Consider the following 25496-nt stretch of genomic DNA (forward strand, 5'->3'; position numbering starts at 1 on the left):
GTGGATTAAATATTATTCGAAATATTCCTCAGGAAGTTGTCCATCACAACTAAGTGCTATATAAATTGCTATCACAAATTTAGTACATATTACACAAACATACGTATAAACAAACACCAAACTTAAAAATGTTATTGATTTATAATCATTTACCATTAATAGAAATATTTTACAAAGCGTACAATCATACGCATTTATATGCAAATAGACATATGTAGATATAAATTAATAAATAAATTTCTTTACTAAAAAAAAAAACATTTAAACTTAATTCTAATATGCGGAACATGTTTTTCATTGGTTTACTTAATGTGGTATTTTGAATAGTTAACAAGGTTAAACTTAATGTAAAGCTACTACTTCCATTATAGAAGAATACCGAGAGAAACCGACAATATTAATCAACTATATTTATGTTATTATTATGATAATACATTTTTTACGTTTTTATATTTTATTTATTGGTAAATATAAAATTACATACGATTTTAAATATATATTTTAAAACATCGTATATAATTATCAAAGAAAGTATGATATTAAGTAATTTATAATAACTAAAATTATATTATGATAAAGACAAAATTATTCGTAACTTTTAATTTTGATTCATCAAATCGGAAAGTAAACTCTGTTAGCGCACGGTGGGCGGCTGGGTATGGTATATAAGGGTGGTTCTGGGCGGGCGGCGGCACAACACTTGTTGCCCTCACCAAGCCTGGTCGCTGAAGTCTACTGACATTATCAAGGTAAGTAGATAGGCTTATTTTACATTTAGACGTATTATTTATAAACACATATACTTTTTAAAGATAGTTTATATTGCGTTCAATATAACTTGCAAGAAAAAACGTAAGTCGTTAGTAACAATTAAAAGATTTATTAATTCTTCATTTAATTGACTGATAAAGTTTGCTTTTTATACTGTGAAATATCAAGCTACGTAAGCAATAAAAATAGTTAAAAATATATTGCATAATTGGCAATTAATACGAAAGTAAAATAGAATACGTTTAAATTCGAAATACATAAAATAATTTAATCTTCAAGTTTTCTAATATTTTTATTACTATTAATTTTAACGAAGTTCATAATTTATCGGAATGATCGTAAAAGTTCTAAAGTTCCGCACTTAAAACGATAAGGGTTTTTAACTTAAAAGTGCAATCATAATTTTATCAAAGTGTTTATAAAACCATTAACGAATATAATATGAATAAATATTTACTGAATCTAATTTAAAATACTATATAATTAAAGTGTAGTTATATTTTTTATTTAATTTAAAATCAGTTCATTTTACATTTTCCATTTCTCTATTTTCTCGCGATGCAATTAAATATTTTTTTGCTAGAAACAGTTTCTTATATGTTACTATTTTAATACATATACGTATGAATATATTTTATATATATAGAACTGTATTTATATGGAATTAATATTCATTTAATAAATGGATTATTATATATTTATTAATAAAATCAACCCAGAGAATGTTTTGAAGAAGTTATAAAATTAATCTAATCAAGTGACAGACATCATTAATATTAGATAGTAATTGGTTAATGATCATTACATAGGATTTGATTTAAATTTACATTATTAATTTTTATTATTTTAGTCAAATTTTAAAATAGTCCCTCCCGTAACCCACCCGACGTATGAATTATTACATATATATATATACAAAATAAATTAGATTGCCTTAGCAATTTCTTATCAAATGAATATTTAAGTACGAATTATACAGAATGCAATTTTATCTCTAAATAATAATTTCTAAGAGGTAAATCTAAATAATTAAACACTTGGGAATGAATTTCTAAAAACAAAATCATAAATAGATTTTTGTTCTCAACTTAATTCGCTACAGAAAGAGAACATTATCGTCTTGATGAATTGCAAATTTATTGCATCTTTTTTTAATACATACAGATTTATTTACGAATTTTCGCTTCTATCAAACCCAAGTATGGTAATTGAGTATAAAAATTAAAAGACTACTTTAATTATTATTATTCTGTTTTTTTTAAAAGTATGGTCAAATTAATTCAGAATGTACTTTTACTTATCTTTTAACTTTTAAATATTACTGTTAATATTTACTTCAAATCGAAATTCAAAACAAGTTTTGTACTTTGTGTAGATGATAACAATCGTCATTAAAAATATATATTTTAATACTTTCGAAAAACATTTCAAACAATATTATATTTCAAAGCAAGTTCTTACATCAACTTTTAATAATATTTAACGGAAACCGTCGCGCTTACTTTTAACGACAAAGACACTTTGTTCATAACTGCCGCAGTGTTTAACTATTTACATTAATTTTCACCATTTTAATGTAGCAAATTTAAAAAAAAATATATAAATTATTTCGATAAAATAAAAAAATATTAAGTTAATAATAAAAGACAATTATGAACACATTTTTGAATATCTAGTTTAAGTTACAACTTTATATATTTAAAACTTAATCCACAATTATAAAAGGTTTTAAATTATGATCAAAGCTAATGAAAAAAAGATAATGCTTAATGTAATTAATACGAGTAACTTCAAATAGTTTTTATTATATCTTTTTTATTATTTTATAGCCGAGATGGCCTAGTGGTTAGAACGCGTGAATCTTAACCGACGATCGTGGGTTCAAAACCCGGGCAAGCACCACTGAATTATCATGTGCTTAATTTGTGATTATAATTCATCTCGTGCTTGACGGTGAAGGAAAACATCGTGAGGAAACCTGCATGTGTCTAATTTCATTGAAATTAGACATGTGTATTCCACCAACCCGCATTGGAGCAGCGTGGTGGAATAAGCTCCAAACCCTCTCCTCAAAAGGGAGAGGAGGCCTTAGCTCAGCAGTGGGAGATTCACAGGCTGTTACTGTACTGTTACTATTATTTTATGCTAAATATTAAACCTGCTTAACCTTAACCGCAGGTGTAAAGAAAATGAATCAATCGACAACATTTATATCTGAGAACTTAGTATTATTAAATACATTTGTATGAAAAATATCACCAATTCAACGTTAAGTTTCGAAACGACAACAAATATAATATATTTTTTAAAAAATGTTACCAACATATACTAAGCATTCGTTTGCTTATATAATTTTAGTCTTCGTAGTCGCATCGAAAATAGCAACATTTTAAAACTGAGCATACATTTTTATATTCGGTCAGTTTAGGTAAAAACTCGCAAAAGGCATAATTCCGAGACCTCCATTATCATATTACGTTGCGGCTGTTACCATAAAATTAGGATATTATAATTTGATCTTTCGAGCGTTTACTCGTGGACTATGATGTAATTTTATTTCTCACCATTGCCCACTAAAATCACAACTTGTAATTGTGCTTTAGTTTTTGTTGGTACTTATATGTTTAAATTTGTAGTATATTATCAGTAACATATATCCGATAATTTCTTAAAATGTACCATATTTTCTTCTATTAAGCAATTAAAAAAACCTTGTCGGCAAGAAATCCTAAAATCATTTTATTTTTTAACACAGAAATATTTTCTTATAGACCGTCAAAAACCTATCACCATTTTGAATACTTAGACTTAGACTTGTAATAATCGACGAAAGAAACTGCGATTATTATGTATTTTTTAATGATGAAATATATTCGTTATTAAAAATAATTATTTTATATTTGAATCGGTTTTGAAACCATAAATACACCTAACAGATTCAACATTTAATAGTAGTTGATGATTATCAAGATTTTCGAAATATAAAACTTACGTCGAATATATAAATGATAACGCATTTTCATCATATTTGACGAATGAGTTTTATCCGAATTTTATTGTTTTGTGTACATATGTTTTTTGACGATTCAATTTCCTTAAAACGTTAAGCCGATTTCGTATAAATGTCAAATAAGAAATTGGCGAAAAATTACACACACGATGAATATTAATTTTTGTTATATAAAAAAAATATATATAATTTCAAAACGTATACATTTTACGTTGATTCTTGCAAATGTCTTCATAATTTTCAAAGTCGTTAATTATTATTAACGCAATACCGCATAAAGTGTAAACAATTTTGTGATATAAAATTATTTTATTTAATTACCAGATTAAGTTCATTTTAATTTTTTGTGTGGTTGCAAGAATATTTGAATAGAGCTTAGAACAAGGAATGAATACAGATAAATACCCAGCAGGAAATAGGATAACAGAAATTTGCCTTCATTCTTCATTATTACACTTTTTAATCAAAACTTCTAAACATTTAATGACTGTATTGAGAACTTAAAATAATTACACAACAAAGTTCTTTAATTTCGAGTTGTAATGTTTGAAAATACACAATACTGTTATATCGTTTATATTTTAGTAAAAAGACATTCAATTTTAAAAGTAATATTTCATTCATTTAAAGCAATTTTGTCACTTCTCAATTTTTTTAACAATTTTTTTATAATAATATGTCATATCCCCTTCAAATTAAATTAATAACAGTTAAAACTATATAAACTATATATTCGGAAACAATATGCTATGGATAAAAGAAAATATACTTTTTATGATTCAGTAATCTATAAAAAAGTAGGTATTTATAATAATTTTAAAAACTAAATGCAAAAATATATATATATATATAGTTCGTAAAACATTATTCAAACATATCAAGAAAAATATAATTTCAAAAGCACAGAATTTCTTATAAAAATTGAAAATTGAGCAAGGTTTATAAATTCTATCCGAAATCGACTTTGACGTATTCGACAATTTAGACATTTATTCTGAAACTGAGCTGTTTTTGAAGTTGACTTTACAAATAGTTAACATAAAAGGAACAAACGATAACTCAAACTAATAATTTTAATGAGAAGAAAAGGGTGTGTTTTGTTAATCGAATACATAATTTTCTACTCATTAATATTGTTATAGACTGAAATATATTTTTATTCCAGAGTTGTAATGTAATTGTTCCCGAATATTTGTTATGAAAAAAATTGTGATATTTGTTATGAAATAATATTTTTCTACTAAATTATTGCCACAGACATCGACAAGTAAATAAGTTCCATTTAGAGAGAATTTTATTTTCCATAAAGAGTATTTTAATGAAATTTCAAAACATATATGTATGTCTATTTAAGTAAGTTTTTAATATCAATTCATTATAAACCAGTTTGTAATAAATTGAAAGAAGTATATTCTTTACGATTTCTTTCCAAGTCCAACCTTTTTCATCATCCGTATAATATAACATCGAAGAGTTATGTTTTATTATTATTTATCAAATATTTTTAACAACTGATTTAAATCTATTAATCGGCCAAGCTAAAAAGCAGTTTTAATGTATGTCATGTTATTAAACATTTTTTTGTACTAATATATAAAATATTACATCAAATATCTCACTAAAAATCTTCGTGAACAACGATGTTATTTTAACGCAAATGAAGGGAGGATATTTATAGGTTGTATGTTTTCATCCACTCTCCCTCGTGTCCTACTTGATATATTAGGCCGTTGAGGCTATTGATTATTTTTTGATTGATTACTTTCTCAGATTAGATAAGTTACCACAATTAACAGCAAATTTGCCTACGATAACTATAGTTAAAGGATATATGGGAATATATCCTTGACGACGTCAAGGATATATGGGAATATATCCTTGACGAGCCGGTTGGCGTAGTTGGTAGAACACTTGCCTTTCACGCCGAAGGTTGTGGGTTCGATTCCCACCCAGGACAGACATTTGTGTGCATGAACATGTATGTTTGTCCTGAGTCTGGGTGTAATTATCTATATAAGTATGTATTTACAAAAAAAAAAAGTAGTATATGTAGTATATCAGTTGTCTGGTTTCCATAGCACAAGCTTTGTACAAGCTTAATTTGGGATCAGATGGCCGTGTGTGAAAAATGTCCCAGGATATTATTATTATTATTATTATTATTATATCCTACACATATTTTTAATTAAACTATCTTCTTAAATAATGACTATAATCCAAATATATTTTATCACATAGATTTCTTTATTAATTCACCCGAGCTTTTAGGGTAGGTACTAGCAATTTTAGTCGGTTAGAGAGTTAGATCAAACAGTCCAGTTTGAAATTGCAGATGAAAGGATTGTTAATTATTACTATTAATATAGTTGAACTTACAAATAAATAAAATTTTAGTCTATTGTAATTAATTATAAAAAAATAAAATTTACTTCTTAATCTGAATCAAAACTCTCGTAAGGTTACCACTGATTATTTTGTATTCAGACCTTTTTATAAGGTCGTGATTTATTTTAAATGCTAACAAGAAAATCATAAAATACACACAGTTTGTGAATCGAAAATATAAAATGATACTTTTAGTTAAATTGGCAACACGTGGCAGTGTCGTATTTTATTCGTTAAGTATATGTAATATTTTATTCTTAAATGCAATTTATTATTATAAAATCGTCAATCTAGTCTAAACCGTGATAATCTTATTTTTCTCTTTGCTTTAGTTGGGCATATTTTATTATATTATAATAGGCGCTACTCATTATACTTATGTAACAAAACAATTATGCAATTTACCCATAACGATGTTTAATTTGTGTATACTTTTTATAGAATAATAGCTACTTTGGTATTCTTTCATGTGATGTATTTATTTCAAAATTATATATCTACCGGTTCAGGCCGACTGGAGTGGGAACTCCACATATTTTTAAAGAATTGCCTTGCATACCCTTTTATGAATAATGTTCGGGTGTGCAGCTATTTTAGAAAAGAAATCAAATAAATCTAAAAAAATATTGCAGACTTAAAACTGATCTCACTACACTGCTATATATTTTTGTGCAGAATATGACTTGACGATGAAAGATTTAACTTTGACGGTAATGGTTGCATGACATTATTATAAGTTTTGTCTTCTCAGATATTTCAGAAGCACAAAGTTTTTCATAGTCTGCATAATTCTAAAGAGCGAGAATACGTAAACTATTATACCAAGATATAACAGCGAGGTAGCCGTGTCCTGACCGCATCTCATAATTCATTTAACCTTGATAACCGACGAAACAAAATAATAATATAATAATAATAATAAAGAATACCAATATTGTACCGTCAAATAACTGCACCTGTACTTGTGCACTAACTTGTACTGTCTTTGAGTATGAGGGACTCCAACATAGTATAAAATTTATTTGAAATAAGTAAAAAGAACAGATGCCAAAATTGATAGATATAGAAATCGTAACGATTTATGGTAATATTTTATTCTGTATTTATGTTAATCTGTGTCCACTTCATTAAATATAATCGATTACAATTCTAATAAAAGGCTGTAATGGCGATAATTGCTTGATGTATATAGTTCACCATTTAATCAAATATGATCGATATTTGAATACTATCATGTGACTGCCTTCTGTCGGATCTGAATGTCGATTTCAGTGTTATCTTGAAAGCTTTGTATTCCGTTACAATAACTTGGCCGATATTTGTGACAAGTGACAGCATTATTTCAGAATGTCTTGCAGTAGATTTAATTTTAAATGTATAATAATTAAAGTCGTAATTTATTTCTAATAATTTAAGTAATTTTTGTATTTAATTTATTAGAAATAGAAATTACGCATAAGTTATTATAAAATGAACTATGTATTTTTTAAAAACAAACGAATACTAAAATAAATATTCTAATTGGACTTAATTGTAAGCTACTGAATTATTCATACGTATCGTTGAGGTGGCTCAATTTAGAATATTGTATTTAATGTTCCTCGAGTTGTATGGAAATAGAATACACTCTAGGGAAAACTTTTGAAAACATTGCATCTTAAAATACTTGTATATATTTGTAGACAATGAGCTGTGGCAACAATTTGTTATTTTAATTTAATCATAATGATAATAATAATATTATGTAATATTTTATAATTTTTATTATTTTTATTATATATTATTTTATAAATGAAATTAACGTCAAAAGACTTTTTTTCAATTATATTTAAAATACATATTAGCATATAATTTGACAAAAATAAAATATTATTGTTTTGTTTGTATTTGTTGAATTTCATAATCGGATATTATATAAAAACCTTCTATCGAATATTAAATAAATAGTAGTTACATAAAACATAACATAATTAATTCATCATTTGGTTACAAACAAACGGCAGGCGTGAAATTGACATATCAGTCTAAAACACGTGTATTACTGGTCATCGGTGCGTTTGAGTGCAATAATTACAATCTTGTTCACTTTGAGTGGGAATCACATCGACATATACAGGTTCTTTATAGCGTCGCGGCTGTGAATGATAAAAAAATATCGAATTGTTTCCATTTATTAATAAGCAACAATAAAATGCAAAGTGATAAATATATTTGATTGATTTGATGAATTGTTAATTGCTTTTGTGTGAAATTAAATATACAAAAGGATATAAATAAAAGGTGTCATATTAATTCAGATATAGAACGTTGTACTGTTTATTCATATTAAAAACATACAAATTATATCAGTGTATAAAAATATTAATAATTTTTTAAAAAATACTCGCAGAAAATAAATAGGATTTCCAATATATCAACAAAAAGCAACGGAATGATTTTATAACCCATTTTTCAATACGTGTCATTTACATTACAAAATTTTCGCACCCTCATGCTCTTGGGACCTACAGTAACCTTTTAGAATATACATACATAATATGAGCAAACGGTTAATGGAGGCGTTAGATATGTTTTTTATACATTTAAAATATCTTTATAAAAAACTGATTAGAAAAAGTTCCGAGTTTGAATTTCACTGAAATATCGTATCCAAGAAAAGAATAATGGAAAAAGTCCGCTACATCCATTAAAATTCAAGGCGTACATTCCACGCAAAGTACGAAAAGAAAATTAAACAATATTTTGTTGCGGTGAAGGCTAATCCTATATCCAAAATTGTAAAGACAAAATCTTAAAATAATTGTAAAATATAGAGTATTAGTTAAAAGATAGAGATTTTTTTTAAACTCAAATGAAAGTACACAAAATAATATAAAATACAAACGGTGTTTATATTTTTATAATATCATTTTTTTATTGAATTTATAATACATTAATTTAAGATATATTATTCAAAATTAATGCTTTGGAGTAATAATATATCGATTAATTAAAAAAAATGTATTTATAAAAAATATTATGCTTTTTACGGATCTTAATATATATAGTAAGTATTATTTTATTATCTTACAATCAGTGATTCTTTTATATTTAAGCGTTAGGTATAACGAAATGTAATTCGTAATCTATCCTTTTACATTTTGCCAAGATAAACAGTAGTTATAATCAAATAATGAATAATTTTCTGTGTAAGATAAATAGTTTGTTTCCTATTACGTCTAGTTATTTCTATCGTTGTATTATGACTGTTTTCTTTATTGACAGATTTTACGTTAAACCATAAATGCTTGTAATCTGACTTTAGTGGTGGGTGTAACTTCATAGAATTCCTAGCATTGTCCTGTTACCACTTTCGTCATACAAGTTGTTTTTTTTGTCTGTGGTACGTCGCTGAGGGACATAGCTAATATTTGCTACCTCTGATTTCTCTACTAAGAAAACATAGTAAATTAAACACAACTTGAGTAAAATGTAAACAATAATTGTTTGACTCTTTTTTTTCCAGAAAATAGTTTCGATAAGTATATTAAGAAACTATATGCTATTAAGGAAATATGAAACTAATGTTTTTTAACAAGATAGATAATTTTATTTGAAGATTTTTTACATTAATTGAAATAGTTAACAATAAAGTTAGCTCCTGACACTAACTAGCACGTTAAACTACCTACTTAATAAAAATATAATATAAAATTTAATTTCCAATTCTCGTACCCTCTAACCTTTTTATAGTAAATTAACAAAAGTATATCAAATTGTCTTTTATAAATAATAACAGAATAGCATTGGTGAGAGAAAAACTAAAAAAAAATTATTTAAGGGTTAATATTGTGGTTATAATTAAAATATATTTGGATATAGAACGTCCAGTAGTTAAAAGAGAGAGAATGCTTTATAGATAAGTGCTTTGTATGGTTATAATGATAAACAGACAAGGTATCTAAGCTATGCCTTTATGCCTCTTACAAAAGGACTTGGCATGTCTCGTCCACATATTGTACTAATAATAATAAGATGACGTTTAGTAAAATTCTTATGCAGTGTGAGATATATGGTACTTATGTTCGTGGTACTTAGTTAGTGATTAAGTAGATTTTTATATCAAAGTCAGTTGATAAAGGATAAGTTTAGTAATAACTGATTTAGGATTATGTCATTTGAATTGAGATAACTTATCTCAATTATGTATGGTACTTAGGTATATTAGCTATAGTATGATTTTTTAAATTATCTTCTAGAAAAAGAAAAATAAGTTATCGAAAAGTATTCAATTGTTTCAATTTTTTAAAAATATAATAATGATTTGAATTTTTTTTATTATGTAAATATTTAAAACTTCAATTGCGTTAAATTTGTATATCTTGACGCCCGTTTGCCTTGAAACGAAATAATCAAAATGTGGAAACTGCTCGAGGGGTCCTTATTTTAAGTTTGAAACTCGAAGGAATCAGAGGCTAAGGTGATTATAAAGCACTTAATACATTTTAAATAAGGTTAAAGTCTGCGGCAGATGACTTCTGTGGAGAAATTTATAAATATAATATTATGAAGTGTTATGCTTCTATTTTAATAAAAATTTTGATTTGATTTAAAGGTAGTCAAACCAGACGTAAAAAATTTGCTTTTGAATCCATTTATAAATACGATATGAATGTAGTTGCATTACGTTATCATAAAGATTTTTCTATCTTAAATTAATAAAGATTTTTAACTAAACACGCGTTTATGTTTTCTTACATAGTTAAAATTAAAACAAACATTGAGAAATAAATCAGGATAAAGATAAGATTTTCGATTAAAGTGCCAAAGAATTTTTTTCGTAGCTAAAATACATTTAAAGTAAAATATATTTTGTTTTATGACAATCTTCGCTAAGTCGATTTTCGTATACATATAATTTTTACGTCATTTTCAACTCTCACGTCGGGAGCCTTAAGCCGTCACATCCGACGTAATCTTTTTATATAAAACAATATTACACGCGCTCTTCAACCATTTACTTGACATCGCTTAAAACAAATTCTTTAAAATTTCATATTATTATTAGTTTTTGAATCAACAACGCTGAGATTTGTTTTTGTTTTCATAGTTGCAGAAATAACAGTAATTTGGGTATTAAATAGTGTAAATAATACTTCGAACTAAAAAAAAAACCTTTTTTAAGTTATAACATGACAGAAATCCACAATTTAAGGCGATAAGTGAAAAATTATCCTTAACAGTTTATCCAGGCAATTATCTTCACGCCGAGATGCTCGCAGCATAAATTACACGACGGACGGTCTGATAAATTGCAAATGTTTAACAACCACTTAAAAATCATAATTTAAAAAGTTTAAATTCGACGATGATACATAAAAATTTAAAAAAAAAAGTTTTGATAAGATTTGTACAAACAATACCTCGAATAACACTTTATTAGTATAAACTGCTTCCCCCTTCCTTCTTAAGTCCACGCGAGCTGGTTCTCGATGTCACCGCCTAACTGTGACATCAATTCCATCGCGAACAAAGAAATTTGGCAACTCCTTTCTTTGTCGCACTTCCAAAAAATGGAATTCCTTACCAGCTCACGTGTTGCCCTCCTCTTACAACCCGGGTTCCTTCAAACGAGGCGTGAAGAGGTTTCTTGCGGGCCGGCAAGGCGAAGGCGACTAGTGCAGAACGTTTTTCCCGTCTGTACTGGCCGTCGTCGCGTTTGGACTCTACTACCACATACCATCAGGTGGAGTAGAGTCATTTGCCCTCCCGGCGAATATATAAAAAAAAAAAACTTTTAACCCTGACGCTAACAAATGACTTGAGCTACTTTCAATCAAAATCTATTCATCTATTTATATATCCTCAGCTATTTACTACTTACTGCCTTTTTAATATGAATTTGTTTGACGGCTTAATAAATTTATTTAAAATTTAGCTGTTGATAATTACGTATCTGTTTCCTATATTTTTATTTTTAAATATATTTGAAAGTAATAAAAAACAAATGTTACAAATTAACACTTTTCTCCAAATAAAAATTATTTTCCATTTGTATAAGATACGTGGTACTGTTAAAAATAACGAAGAAACAATTAAATTGAGAGGCATTTTATAAGTTTATCCGTCCGCATTCGTATAACATAATGAAAGAAAACTTTTATCCCAACTTGTACTCGTTTAAACATAAAGTTTATGCTTGTACGTAAGTTACGAATAATGTTGGATTTTCTATTTATGTAGCTATATAATTTTGAATTTATAGTCTTAATTTGTTCTAATTTTTTTTAATTACATGCCTATTAAAGCTTAGTTGAAATGATAAAGTTCACATTGAATTGAATGAAAAATGAAATGGTTCCTTTGAAGATAGGTTGGATGTTCCTTTGTGAGACAATCCTAATACCTACTGTGACTCGTTTTAGGTTTATCTCACTTACACAATGGCAAATAACTTTGAGGAGATCCTTTTGAGAAACTCAGCGTAAGTATAAGTATTGAGATTCATTTATAATTAAATTTAATTGGTGAAGATGCAAAATTTTCATCTCGAGAAATTTATACTTAATTATTTATTTTCTTAGATTTATATCAGATAAAATTAACCTCAACAAAAATGAAAACCAGCCTATAATTATACTTCGAATTATTTTTTATTGACATTTTTTTTACATAATATTGAAATAAATATTTATATAGAATCATTTAAGATCGGCGTATATTTTAAAAATAGTTGTAAATGTATATTAAATTTCTCTTTATTTTTCATGTTGCATATAAAAAATGTATGTACATCCTCAACTTAAAAATTTCAACAAATTGTTGAAGTCGAAGTCAGGTCAGAGATCAATTGTAAGGACCGGAGCTTCTTAAACTCAGGTCAAAAGTCTCCAGAGAATACATAAATATAGCCGCCTCACTGGGATTCTACGTACAGAGGTTATACTTACATTAGATACTACAGTTGAAAAATACTTTTAATCTTGTGTTGCCTTATGTTAAAGGTTAAAATAATAAATGAAATCTTTAAATCAGCTTTAAATAAGTGATTCAAATATTTGATAGTTTTTGATACAATTATATTGTCATAAAGTGTTTGGTAGACAATATTTTACAAGCAATATATGATATTTTGCAATTACATATCAAGGTCATACAAAATATGCCACGGTGTTGACCATACTGTGTTAAATAAGCCAAACCCATTATCTAATTTATCGCAAACGATTTACATAACTGAGTATGTTTACACAAGTTTTGTTTTTACAAAAAGTTTGATATACACGTGTGTACAGATTTTTTTTTAATTTTATTAAATAGTAGTGTATATGTTACTGAACTCCTAAACGGCTGAATCAATTTTGATAAAAAATTAGTGCCTGGATAGGTTAGATTGTATCCGCTAGGTAGATCTGTGATCGGTTACCAGGAAGTTTTTTTACCAAAAAAGTTACAATTTCATTTAACCCGTACGAATTATTAATGTATTATATACATATAAATATGCTTATATTATTAAAAGAAAATAGTAATAGTTAGTAATTAATAAAATTAAAAAAGGAAGTAGAGTAGAAAACAGACTATCTATCTATTTTTAAATTTAACCATTAAAATGGTGTTTAGAATGTGAACAGAACATAACAGAGCATTGCATTATATGCGCATCTGTATAACCTCAGAAGGTTGTTTCGTACCAATGCTTAGAAAACTTAACGTCATTTAAATGTCATGAACAATTTGGGTCCGTTCACACAGACCGGCTCGGAGAGGAGAGCAGATTTTTATCACGTTGGAAACAGTGTTTTGAGTGATTGTAGTAAAGTTTATTTTTGCATTTGCACCTTTTTTGTCATTAAAAATGCCTGAACGCGCTTCGTGTGAAGTAATAAAAGGAGCCGACCGGCTCCGCTTGCGTGCTCTTTCTCGCTCGCACCCGCTTTCAGATCTCTTCCAGCCGGTCGATGTGAAATAGTTGGCGGCTCCGCTCCGGCCAATTCCAAGCGTATACGACCCGGTCTGTGTGAAAAGAAAAAAGCAGGCCGATGCTCTCCGAGCCGGTCTGTGTGAACGGACCCTTTGTCGGAAGTTTATCGGTATTATATTAAAATATATGAATCAGTACATTAAAAAAGCACTTTAATATAATTTTCAAAATAAGACTACAGATGATTTTTATTGGCATCATAATCTGATTACGCAATACAAGTTACAGGCTGTGTTTTTTTTTCATAATTAACAAGTCCGAGGAAAACAAAAGCCCACTTGAAAAAAACACCTGTTTTGTATTAATGTGCCAGACATTAATATTTTCTTTTATTATTATCATAATTACAATTAAATAAGAATATTCTAGTTACGAATATAATATTTTTTGCCTAAAATGAGGTTATTAATAAATTATTCAAGTAGTTTTTATCTGTAGGTGATAAGTTATTTATTTTAAGCATTTAGAGCAGTTGCTTTAATTATTTGAATTACACAACATCTAAAATTTAATCGTTTTATTTTTGTTTTTACAGAATAAAAGACAAAGTCTACTCGAAATTATATTATGGATAACACAGCATATTGTACCTGAGAATATCTCTATATATATATATATATATATATATATATATAGATATTATATAGAGATATAAGTAAGTATTTTTATTAGTTCCCCGCATTTAATGTTCTCATGTAGGGACACCATAAAAGGCTGATTATCACCATTTCTACATGAAAGTGATTTATTACTTGTGTGAGAGATCGAAAAAATCGTGCAATAACACGGACGTGACATCAGCGTTATGAGCCAGACGTGATACCTCGACGACGAGAGCTTTTCATTATTTACCTTGTCCGAAACGTAAGAGATTTGACGAGTGTTTAGTTATAATATATGCTTGTCAAGATGTACCTACATTGGAATAATATATATAACTAATCAAATTATTATATAATCATATATTTATAAATTATAACTAATTAATTGAGATATTTACTACAGTGGCTTATACAATAGTATATAGGGATTCATTTGGGATATTAAATAAATATCGAATATTAGTACATCGATTTATTTGATCACTACAATAATTTAATAATTTTAATGTAGAAAATTAGGAGCATATTAAAGACATTATATTACGTACTATATTTCTTATTATATTTTGCGCGATCTTTTGAAAATATCAATATTCAACACACATTGGGAACATTGCCGATTTATCAACATAAATAAAGGGCCGTTTAATAGGACGTTCATATCAAAAAGGTAAAAAAAAGCATTGTAAAAAACATATTGTAACTTATCTTGTATCGGATTACTCAAAGCTGTACAATTACAAGAGATATAAGATAACCTTAAACCAATGCCTTGATGATAAATCAGGAGAATTTAGTTCGAGATAACGAAGTTTTGGTACAATAAAATTATCCCCCAAAAGACCCAAGCTAACAGTGGCCTACTACAATTCGTTAGAGGTTTACTTAAATTAGATCAAAATAGATCGGTAATTTTGTTAAATATAACAACAATATTATGTCCATTCGGTAAATTGGATTATGAACATTAGTTATTAGTAAATTATGTTAAGAAATGTTGCTAATAAATAATATATATTTTATTTTATGTTCCGAATTTATTTTTTTATTTATTAAAAACAATATTATATTAGATTGGATGATGGTTGGAGATGTCTCGTTGTCATCGTGGCTATCTTATTAGGCTTCATACCAGTTATTCTCGGTAACATCCCGGAGCAGAAATGTTAGCAGTAATATTCCCGTGTCTGGGGATCATGTAGGAACTTTCCAATTGTGTCGCATTGCCATACTCACAACTGATGAACTATGACAGTAAAGAAATAGAGTGCACCAGTGCTCTGATCACTATATCTCCTCCGAAGCTAAAATGGATGCGATATATAATATTATGTTTTTCTAATCATATTAATATATTATTTACAGAGACATCAATTATATTTTATCTTTTACCATTAAAATAAAACCATAATAAAAGCAATATCAGACATAATATTTTGTAAGTCAAATAAATTACCCACTAGCCAATCTTTGAGGCCAGATGTAAAAATCACCCATAAAACAAAAAAATAAAGGTAGGACCGTAAATATTACAGCCATCGGTATAAAACCTTATTTTATACGCACCTTGTTGTTATTTTTTTGTCTTGAGATTCATTACAATTTATTCTGCACCGAATGTTTATTGATTAAAACCTTCATGGATGAATAGAAACACTTTTTTTAATTTAAAAGTAAGATTGTTTCAATATCGTTGGCAATGAAAGAAATTAATATGAAGACGAATGAAAATATATCGAACTGAAAGTTAAATAATAATAATTTTTTCCGAAATGGAGTGTCATTTTTAAATTGTTTTTATTATTTTACTTCATGTTAATAGCACGATAGGGTATTTGTTAAAATCGTAACACTGAGTCAAAAAAAAATTTTTTTGTATTCCAAATTAAGGAAAAAATTACCAACACGGAACAATGGTAAAGCTTCAAAATATTTATGCAAATAAAATTTTGTTGCAAAGCATATATCGTAAATTAAATTTTAACCAGAATAATCCCACAGGCTTTCGAGTTAACGAATTAAAACGGTGCAAAATTAATAAAGCACATTCGGCCTGTGCAAATACAATTAAAGCTTTAACACTTACGTACGTAATATTTAAGTATTCAGTCGTTTGTTCGTTGAACATGGATATTACATTGCTGCTGTGCTATACGTTTTAAAAAATGAACAAACGATAGAAGAAATATTTGAAGTCTTGTAAATTGGTTTAGTTTGACAATTATGCACGAAATAAGCATAGTAATTTTTTATTATATGTTTTAATATTTCTCGACGTTGTTTTATCGAGTATAAAAGAATTGAAGATATGTAGCATTTATTTTAAATTAATTATGGAAATATTACATTATTATCTTTGTTGATCGTCAAATTTAAAAAACTAAGTCCGTTTTGGGAAGGAAAACTTCTCTAAAAGGAAGATTGTTATATCCCCAGGGTGTACTGTCATCTATGTATGAAGTCACTTATTATATAACAACCGATGTTAAAAGAGTTCCTAACACTATGAGATATTTGATAGTAAATTAAAAACATATGTCAGTTTTCAAGCATGCATCGAAATACACGAATGGCAATTTAAAACATAATGAATTGAATACTGATCATTTATAAATTGTGAGTTATCTGTGAGAATCGCTTGTTATCGATCAAAGTTGATACATTGATGGATCAGCTCTTCTCAATTTTTATTAGGTAAAATTTATAAAGTAAGAGAAATCGTTTTATAACTTGCGGTTTTTTATCTAATGTTATAATTGCGAAAGTGAGTTCTTTGTTTATTACGCTTTCACGTCTTACCTACTCAATCGATCGTCATGAAATTTTGAATACACGTTGTCAAGGGTACAGATAAGGACATAGCGTACCGAACAAATGTCACCCACATACACATGGAGTCAAAGTAGCAGGTGAAAACTAGTTCTTTGATAAAGATTGTTTTAAATAGTTTAGCAAGATTTTAAACATTTTTTTAAGCACTGCATAATTGAAATTACAAAAATCTTGGAGCTTGGCTCCCTTAAATGTCATACGACACATCTCTTTGAAAAATATCGCTTTATGGTTGAGTCTATTATTATAGAGTTTTCCAATATCAAGAGGAAATGCACTCACTGAAAGTGGTTCAAGTCTTGCTTTACGAGTGTAGAAGTAGAAATAATAACGACATTGTTACTTTAGCACTAGACATTTTAAAATTTTACGACAGGTGAAAACTTCACTTCATTCACTGTAGCTCTCTTAAAAAAAAATTGTTGTAATAAATCGCGATTTTTTTTCTTTTATTTACTCTTTTTTATTAAAAAATGAATATTTATATAATAAGTAATTTTAAATTATTTTCGATAGTATTCTTGACGTATAAATTTATATATCATTAAAGCAATATTTATGCACAAAAATCACTTATATAAATATAAATTTGTTAAGAGTTAGAATAAAAAAAATTTTATTCATATCAAATCACTTTTCAGCCAGTCTTGTGAGATTAAAAATGCTATTCATTTAACAAAAAATACACAATGAAATATAACATGTTAAAAGAAACAACACGTTACACGAAATTCTTGAGGTGCACTCATTAACCCTCGGTCTGACAAGAGAATGTTCTCGACTTTCCAGACGAAATTAGACTTTCCGTAAATAAATTTCACAATTAATTGGAACCTTTTCTTACTAATTGTGTGCTAATGCAGCTAATAGACCCAATCGCAACGCAAAGCTGCACTTTATATCCACTTGCATTATCTCCATTGCGAAATCGAATTAGAAATGCTTATAGATCGAATCACGTTTGAGGCAACTTTTAAGTTTTTTATGAAAAAAAAACAGTATTAAAAAAAATACTTTTATGTGATGGTTTGTTATGTATTTTTAGTCTTCCAAAAGTTAACAACAGCATTTAAATGTACCTTTTTGGCTTTAGTTTAAAATTGTGACACATAAAAATGACTAATATAAAAAAATATAGTAAAATATTAAAGTATGTTATTTATATAAAAATATTAAGTTAAAAAAGGTTTTGGGCAGCCGCATCCATCCCGAACCTGCCACCTTTTTTAAATTATCGGCCCATCTTGCCACAGGGCGTCCTACACTACGTTTGCCTAAGCGTGGTCTCCACTCTAACACGTGTCGGCTCCATCGGCCATCAATGCTTATGGAGACATGACCAGCCCACTTCCACTTCAGCGAGCTAATTCTACGCGCGATGTCGGTGACTTTAGTTCTCTGGCGAATGTCCGTATTTCGGATTCTATCTGCCAGAGAAACCCCAAACATCGCGCGTTCCATTGCTCGCTGACCGACCCTAAATTTGTGGACCAGTTCTACGGTAAGTGTCCACGTTTCGGCACCGTAAGTCATTACAGGTAGGACGCACTGATTGAAGACCCTGGTCTTAAGTGACTGTGGGATCGAAGATTCAAAAATATGACGTAACGCATTCTTCTTTTCTACGTCTCCTTCTCAAAGTTGTGCCGGCCAAGTTGTATTGGCCCAGGTAGATATATTCCTGCACAGCTTCAAGTGGAGAGCCATTTACGACCAACGTTCTCGGGGATACATGTCAGTTTGCCATAATTTTGGTCTTTTCTATGTTCATCCCGAGACCTACTTGTCTTGAAGAATCGCTCAGGCTGTTTAGCATCTCTTCCAAATCCTACAGAGTCTCCGCCATGATAACAATGTCGTCGGCAAATCGCAGATGTGTAATGTGTTGGCCATTTATATTAATGCCGCGTCCGTTCCAATCGAGCGTCTTGAAGACGTCCTCCAATGCATTGGTAAAGAGTTTCGGTGAGATTACATCTCCCTGTCTTACCCCGCGATGCAATTGGATTGGTCTTGTGCTCTGGTCTTGTACTTGGACGGTCATGGTTGCGGCTTCGTATAAACACTTCACCACCTGGACATACCGACAGTCAATTAGGCATCTCTGCATGGATTCCAGAACAGCCCAGGTCTCGATGGTATCGAAGGCTTTTTCGTAGTCCACAAAGGCTAGGCATAGGAGGCTGATTATATTCCTCGGTCTTCTGTATTATTTGCCTTAGTGTGTGTATGTGGTCTACGGTACTGAAGCTTTTTCAAAACCCAGCCTGTTCCACGGGTTGGAAGTCATCGAATTTTCGGGCAAGACGATTCGTGATTACCCTCGAAAACAATTTGTAAACATGACTTAAAAGTGAAATGGGGCGGTAGTTTTTCAGTAGAGCTTTATCGCCCTTCTTGAAAAACAGCACCACCACACTTCTGCTCCATGTCTTCGGTGTTATACCATTGTGGAGGATGGAATTTAAGATGTAAGCCAGCTCTCTCAGAACTGGTGTGCCTCCTGCTTTGAGAAGCTCTGAGGTAATTCCGTCATCTCCTGGAGCCTTGTTGTTTCCAAGTTGCCCGAGAGCAATCCTAATCTCGCCCAAATCGATGTCGGAAAGATCGTCTGATGGGTGGCGTCTTAGTCTGGCTCGTGGTTCATCCGCACTGTGGGACTCAGGTGGAGGTACTCGTGATGAGTATAAATCGCCATAGTACTTTCGCTAGAAAGACTTTTTTCGACTTCAGCTAGAATCTCTGGTTTTGAGGTGACGGTTGTGCCTTGTATGGTTCTGAGTTTTGTCAGGTGACAACAGGAGGTATGTGACTTTGCAAGAACCTTTGAGCCCCTATTGATTGCTATAGCATCTTCAATATTACGGGTATTCGCTCGTCTTATGTCACGCCTTATTAGTTTTTTAACCTTCCTGTTAAGTGCCTGATACTCAGATGGCGTCATGTTCTGCTGTTCTCGTCTTCTCGTCATCTCGTTCAGAGTTTCGCCTGAGAGCTTCGACTTACGTCCATTGCTCTTTTGTCGAAAGTAATTTTGGCCTACCTCGCGGATGACACGCACCAGACTATTGGTGGCGTCATCAATGCCCTGCCTGGTTTCCAACATGGCAAATCGGTTTTAAGGTTTTAAAATAAACGCCTATTCCTAATTCTAAGATCGTACGTAACAAATTTAATAAGCTCAGTTTAAAAATACAAGCTCCTTTATGGTGCAGTTTCCGCATTTTATTTAAGTTTTAACTCCTGACATAAAACGGTTATAACACTTCATGTACTGCTGTGACACGCCTAATGAAACATTTCAGATTCTCTTTAATTTTTTATCGATTATACAGAAGTTAAATTATTCCTTAGCTTAATAAAAAGAATAGCTTGATACGTTGAAATCAATATTCGTTAATTTTTATATAAGATTAAATACATTTTCTTTTTATACATACAGTAATTAATAATTGAGCTTCTTGGTTTTGGATCTTCTCAATGAATTTCAAATATACTTTGAGTATTTTAGTATATTTTTGCTTGATTTGAAGGAAATTTGAAGGATTATCAATCAAAAATAATATTAGAAGGATAAAATAATCTGATTAATTGATTTAATTGATATGAAAAGTGATTGAGGCGCGTTCTAGGCACTAGGCCATCTCGGCTTACAAGATTTAAATTTGCATCATGTTTCCTAATAAAATACCACATTACCATAAATTTAAAATTAAACAAGGAAAAAGAGCGGCTGCAATTTTTAACGTAATAAGGTAATTATACTTCTTGTTCTGTTTTTATGCCACTAGAGGATTATTCCACACATTTCCCTCTTTGCGAGATATTAAAAAAGTTATAGTTCTATCAATTAAATGCTTTACACGAGTATTTAAGAATTTAAACACTTTAATTTTAGCTTTTTACTTTAACACCAATTAACTAACGTAAATAGTATAGTATATTTTTGTTCAATTTTTAGTTATGTGTTAAATTTTAAAAATCTTTATAATCACCAGAATTTAGCAAATGTAGCTGTAAATATGTTTCATTTAAAAAAAATACAGCGAAATAGTGCATTTTATGTTATTGGCAAAAAGTAATATATTTATGCGTAACCATGACAGTTTGCTAAATTTAAATAATTAAAATAATAAATTAACGTCTGAATTTTAATGTCATTTACGAATTGTATTTATTTTTGCAAAATAAACATTTAAATTGAATTAACGGATTGTAAAGTGCAGTGATAACAGGGACAGTTGAACATGTGTCGCTCGACTCAGCTGTTTCGCTGACAAGTGCACCATAATATATTTGGATTTAGTGGGACATGATGTCGTTTCCACGGTGATTAAATGCCAAGATTTGTTTCACCTTTATACTGTTATCCGAAACATGTATGCTTATTTTATTTCCATTGTCCTTAAACCGTCGGCAATATGTGGTAAACAATTTAGTGTCAATATTAATAACAACTGAGTTTATAAGACGAGTTTGTGTACGACATTGTAGCTCATAAATAAATTAACTTCTTTTAATGTCATTTTATTCGGTTCTTAGCGTTAACGATCACTTGTCTAGCCATTCTAATATTATCAGCTTTTTCCTAGCTGGGTGTAGTGCCTCAAGTTTAAGATTAAGCGCATATAACATTATTATCGTTGGTCAATATTATGATTTAATAATAAATAATAAGTATTTGACGATTTTGCCTTTTGTTTCCTAGTTAAATGTTAAAATACATACTTGAAAACTAAGTTTATTAATATCAATATATATATATATATATATATTATACTTAAAAATTGCACTACTAAAATAGTGAGCAGAGGCTAATTGATATAACTATAAAATATTATCAATATGGTAACAAACTGTAAATAACATTTGTACAAAGCGTCAAAAGCAATTATTTAATTTAAACCTAATTTTGCAATACTCTCACATTACTCTTACATTTTTCTCAATTAAAAAATTATCCCATAATTTTAATTTAATGCACACCCTTCTTGAACGTTGCAAACAAAATTTAAATGACTATCACGCGGATACAATCAACGGCAATTCATTATTGAAACGCTTGCGAATTTTGTTAATTAAATATTATATTCATTAATTAGTTTTAAGTCATATTTTAAACATATACATTAATTATACAATAATTAATATTACACATATAAAAATCAATAGCAATAAAACTTTATTGATTCTAAATGTAAATGTCCCACTGCTGGGCTGGGCTGAGGATTATTTTTCTTTTGAGGTGAAGAGTTAAAACCCAATATCTAGTAATTGGTGGATTTATACATGCAGGTTACCTCGTAATGGTTACCAGTGTTTGAGCCCACTACCTTCGGTTACAATTTACGTATTCTACCCAATAAGCAATAGTCTGCTATTAATAATACTGATTCCTTTAAAATCGCTTAATTCGCAATTTACTTATAATTTGAATTATAATTATCTTGTTCTCAATAATACTCTAATTTATACATATTTGAACGGGAAATTTTAAATTAATTTTACTTGTCTGCATAGTTCTATTAATTAAAGGTATTAGTCCCCGTAAATCTAAAATCAACCAATTAGCTTTGAGCGTAAGGCTTTGTATCGTCATAAGTACATATCTCAATTTGAGATATAATCGAATTAATTTACATACAAGTTTCATAATTATTCGCATTGTCAAATTAAATCAAGTGGGCTTAACAAGCACTTTTGAATAGTTAAGTTTAGAGTAGTTAAGACGTGAAGCGTAAAAACAAACCTACTTTTGCATTTGTAATATTAGTAGAGATGGTTGGCTCCCAAATTTAGTTGTATCTCACTAACTTCGCTTTGAATTAAATGAGGCTTGGGAAGTTGTACATTAATTTTACAAAGAAATTAATCACGCATAATAGTCAGCAAATTTAAACCCGCATATGAATATATATTTTCCTGTTTAAGGTATCGTAATATATTGTATTTTTCATATACATAGTATATCGCGATGTCACGTTAATAACGTAGTGTCGAATATTATTGGGGTCCTATGCTCAGTCAAACATAGTTGATAGATGTGGAAGTGACTTCCTTATGTATATCTTTTTGGAAGAATAGACCCTTCCAATTATTTTGAAAGGATCCGGTGGAAGAAAGACAATATTATTTATGACATGTTGTTAGATAAAATAATACAAAAAAAAATAGATTAAAAATAATTCAAATATAAATTGCTAGAAAGTAATAAAGAAGTTTCTGCCGTTCTCATGATAATATACTTATGCATTCATGTGTAAAATAATAATAATATAATATTTGTAAGTTATTATATTAACAGGTGAGGTAAATTAGAATAGTAATAAAAATAGACTCATCTATTTTATATTATTTTTATATTATAATATTTTTATATTATTATTTTACTCACTTTATATGTTTCAAATCAATCAAATTCATTAGATTCAATTATTATCAACAGAAGTATTTTTCTTAAGAATATATGAAATAAAAAACTTTACACGATCATTATTTAATGAATTTATAAATATTGAAATATGAGCTCTTGGCATTTTTTATTACATTTTACAAAATCTATTGATCTTGACTGACTGTAAATAGATATACCTACACAACTAAACCTTATACACTTTGGTGTACTAGCAAATAATATCATCAAACATACTCGTAATCATTGAGAGAGAAATAGGACTTCAATCGGTCAACGTCATGAGTATTAGATACACCGAATTGGTCTTTACAGATGATCGTTGAATCAAAGCCTAGTTTAAAGGTCTAATAAACCATTCAATATTTATGAGGAATGTGCAAACAAAACATAGCTGCTTCAAGCTGTCTGAGAACACTCGGAATGACTAATGAAGCAATAAAAATGCTTTATTGAATTAGTTACGATGTTTAGGTAATCCGCGAAACTTAATATAAATCTTTATAGAAAACAACGTCGTAAATAAAATTTGAAAATATATTTAGAATCTTATGAAATTTCTCCTCGTATAAATTGAATTAAGCATTAACGATTTTTTATTGTTTTGTTATTCTTAGGAACATTTGAAAAGATGTTGATTTATATAAAATTAACATTTATTTCTGATTTACTTTGTTCTCTTGTCGTTTTATATAAATAACGATATTTATCTGTTTGGAAAAGCCTCGTTTCCTAAAACAAAACTCGATCGTGCTTGCTTGGATTTGAATCCAATATTCACGGGAACCTTTTGGCTTATTATAATAAGCCACAATAATATAGTGGCTTATTATAATAAGCCCCAAAAATAATAAAAGTAAATTATCGTTAATTTTGATTTTAAATTTCGTAATCCTGTAGTCAAAAATATAGCTTAAATGTTTAAGGAGTATTGCAAATATGATAAATTATCTATTCTAAGACTTTTACTTAATTGTAAACAAAATTTGTAGGCTTATTTGGTCTTCGGAAATTCTTTGTCTATCCACGAGGTTTTTCATTTTTATTATAACTTCATTTTTGACAAATTTATTTCATAGCTTCAATTTCCATTCTTATTTCTTCAATATAGAATTTAATTTAAAGAACCCAAAAGTTCCAAACTTAAAAAACCATTAATAAGTATATGAAGATAAGAATACTGAATAATTTTCCGCTACGTTTCTGCTTATATTTGAAAAAAACTTTAGACATAAACGTTTCGTGGGTATAACAAATGACAATTTTTTTTCCAAATTGTCCCATTTCGAATCTTTGGGGTTAGTTTAAACAATTACCATGTGTTTCCAGAAAGTTACATAGTTATAATACTATTATAAATCAAGATAGAAATAAGTTTTTTAAAAGAGATAAATCAAAATAACTATACAACAATAAAGTAATCGTATACCAACACGTACAATTTATACACATAAATAGAACAAAGGAATCAAGACTGAGCAACTGAAATATTATATATCTGCCACAACCGAGAGTCCAAGC

The 25496-nt window shown here is 28.8% G+C and overlaps 1 protein-coding gene across 6 annotated transcripts in view; it reads left to right on the plus strand.

Moving 5' to 3' along the window:
• The first annotated feature begins 706 nt into the window (after positions 1-706).
• Positions 707-25496, plus strand: part of LOC126772440 (diuretic hormone class 2) — a 47459-nt gene continuing 22669 nt past the window's right edge. For all 6 annotated transcript variants that reach the window (XM_050492811.1, XM_050492812.1, XM_050492815.1 and 3 more), the window contains exon 1: positions 707-749. The gene's annotated coding sequence lies outside the window, so the exon portion shown is untranslated. The remainder of the gene's footprint in view (positions 750-25496) is intronic.

Source organism: Nymphalis io, chromosome 12 (assembly GCF_905147045.1).
Source record: "Nymphalis io chromosome 12, ilAglIoxx1.1, whole genome shotgun sequence".
NCBI lineage: Eukaryota > Metazoa > Arthropoda > Insecta > Lepidoptera > Nymphalidae > Nymphalis > Nymphalis io.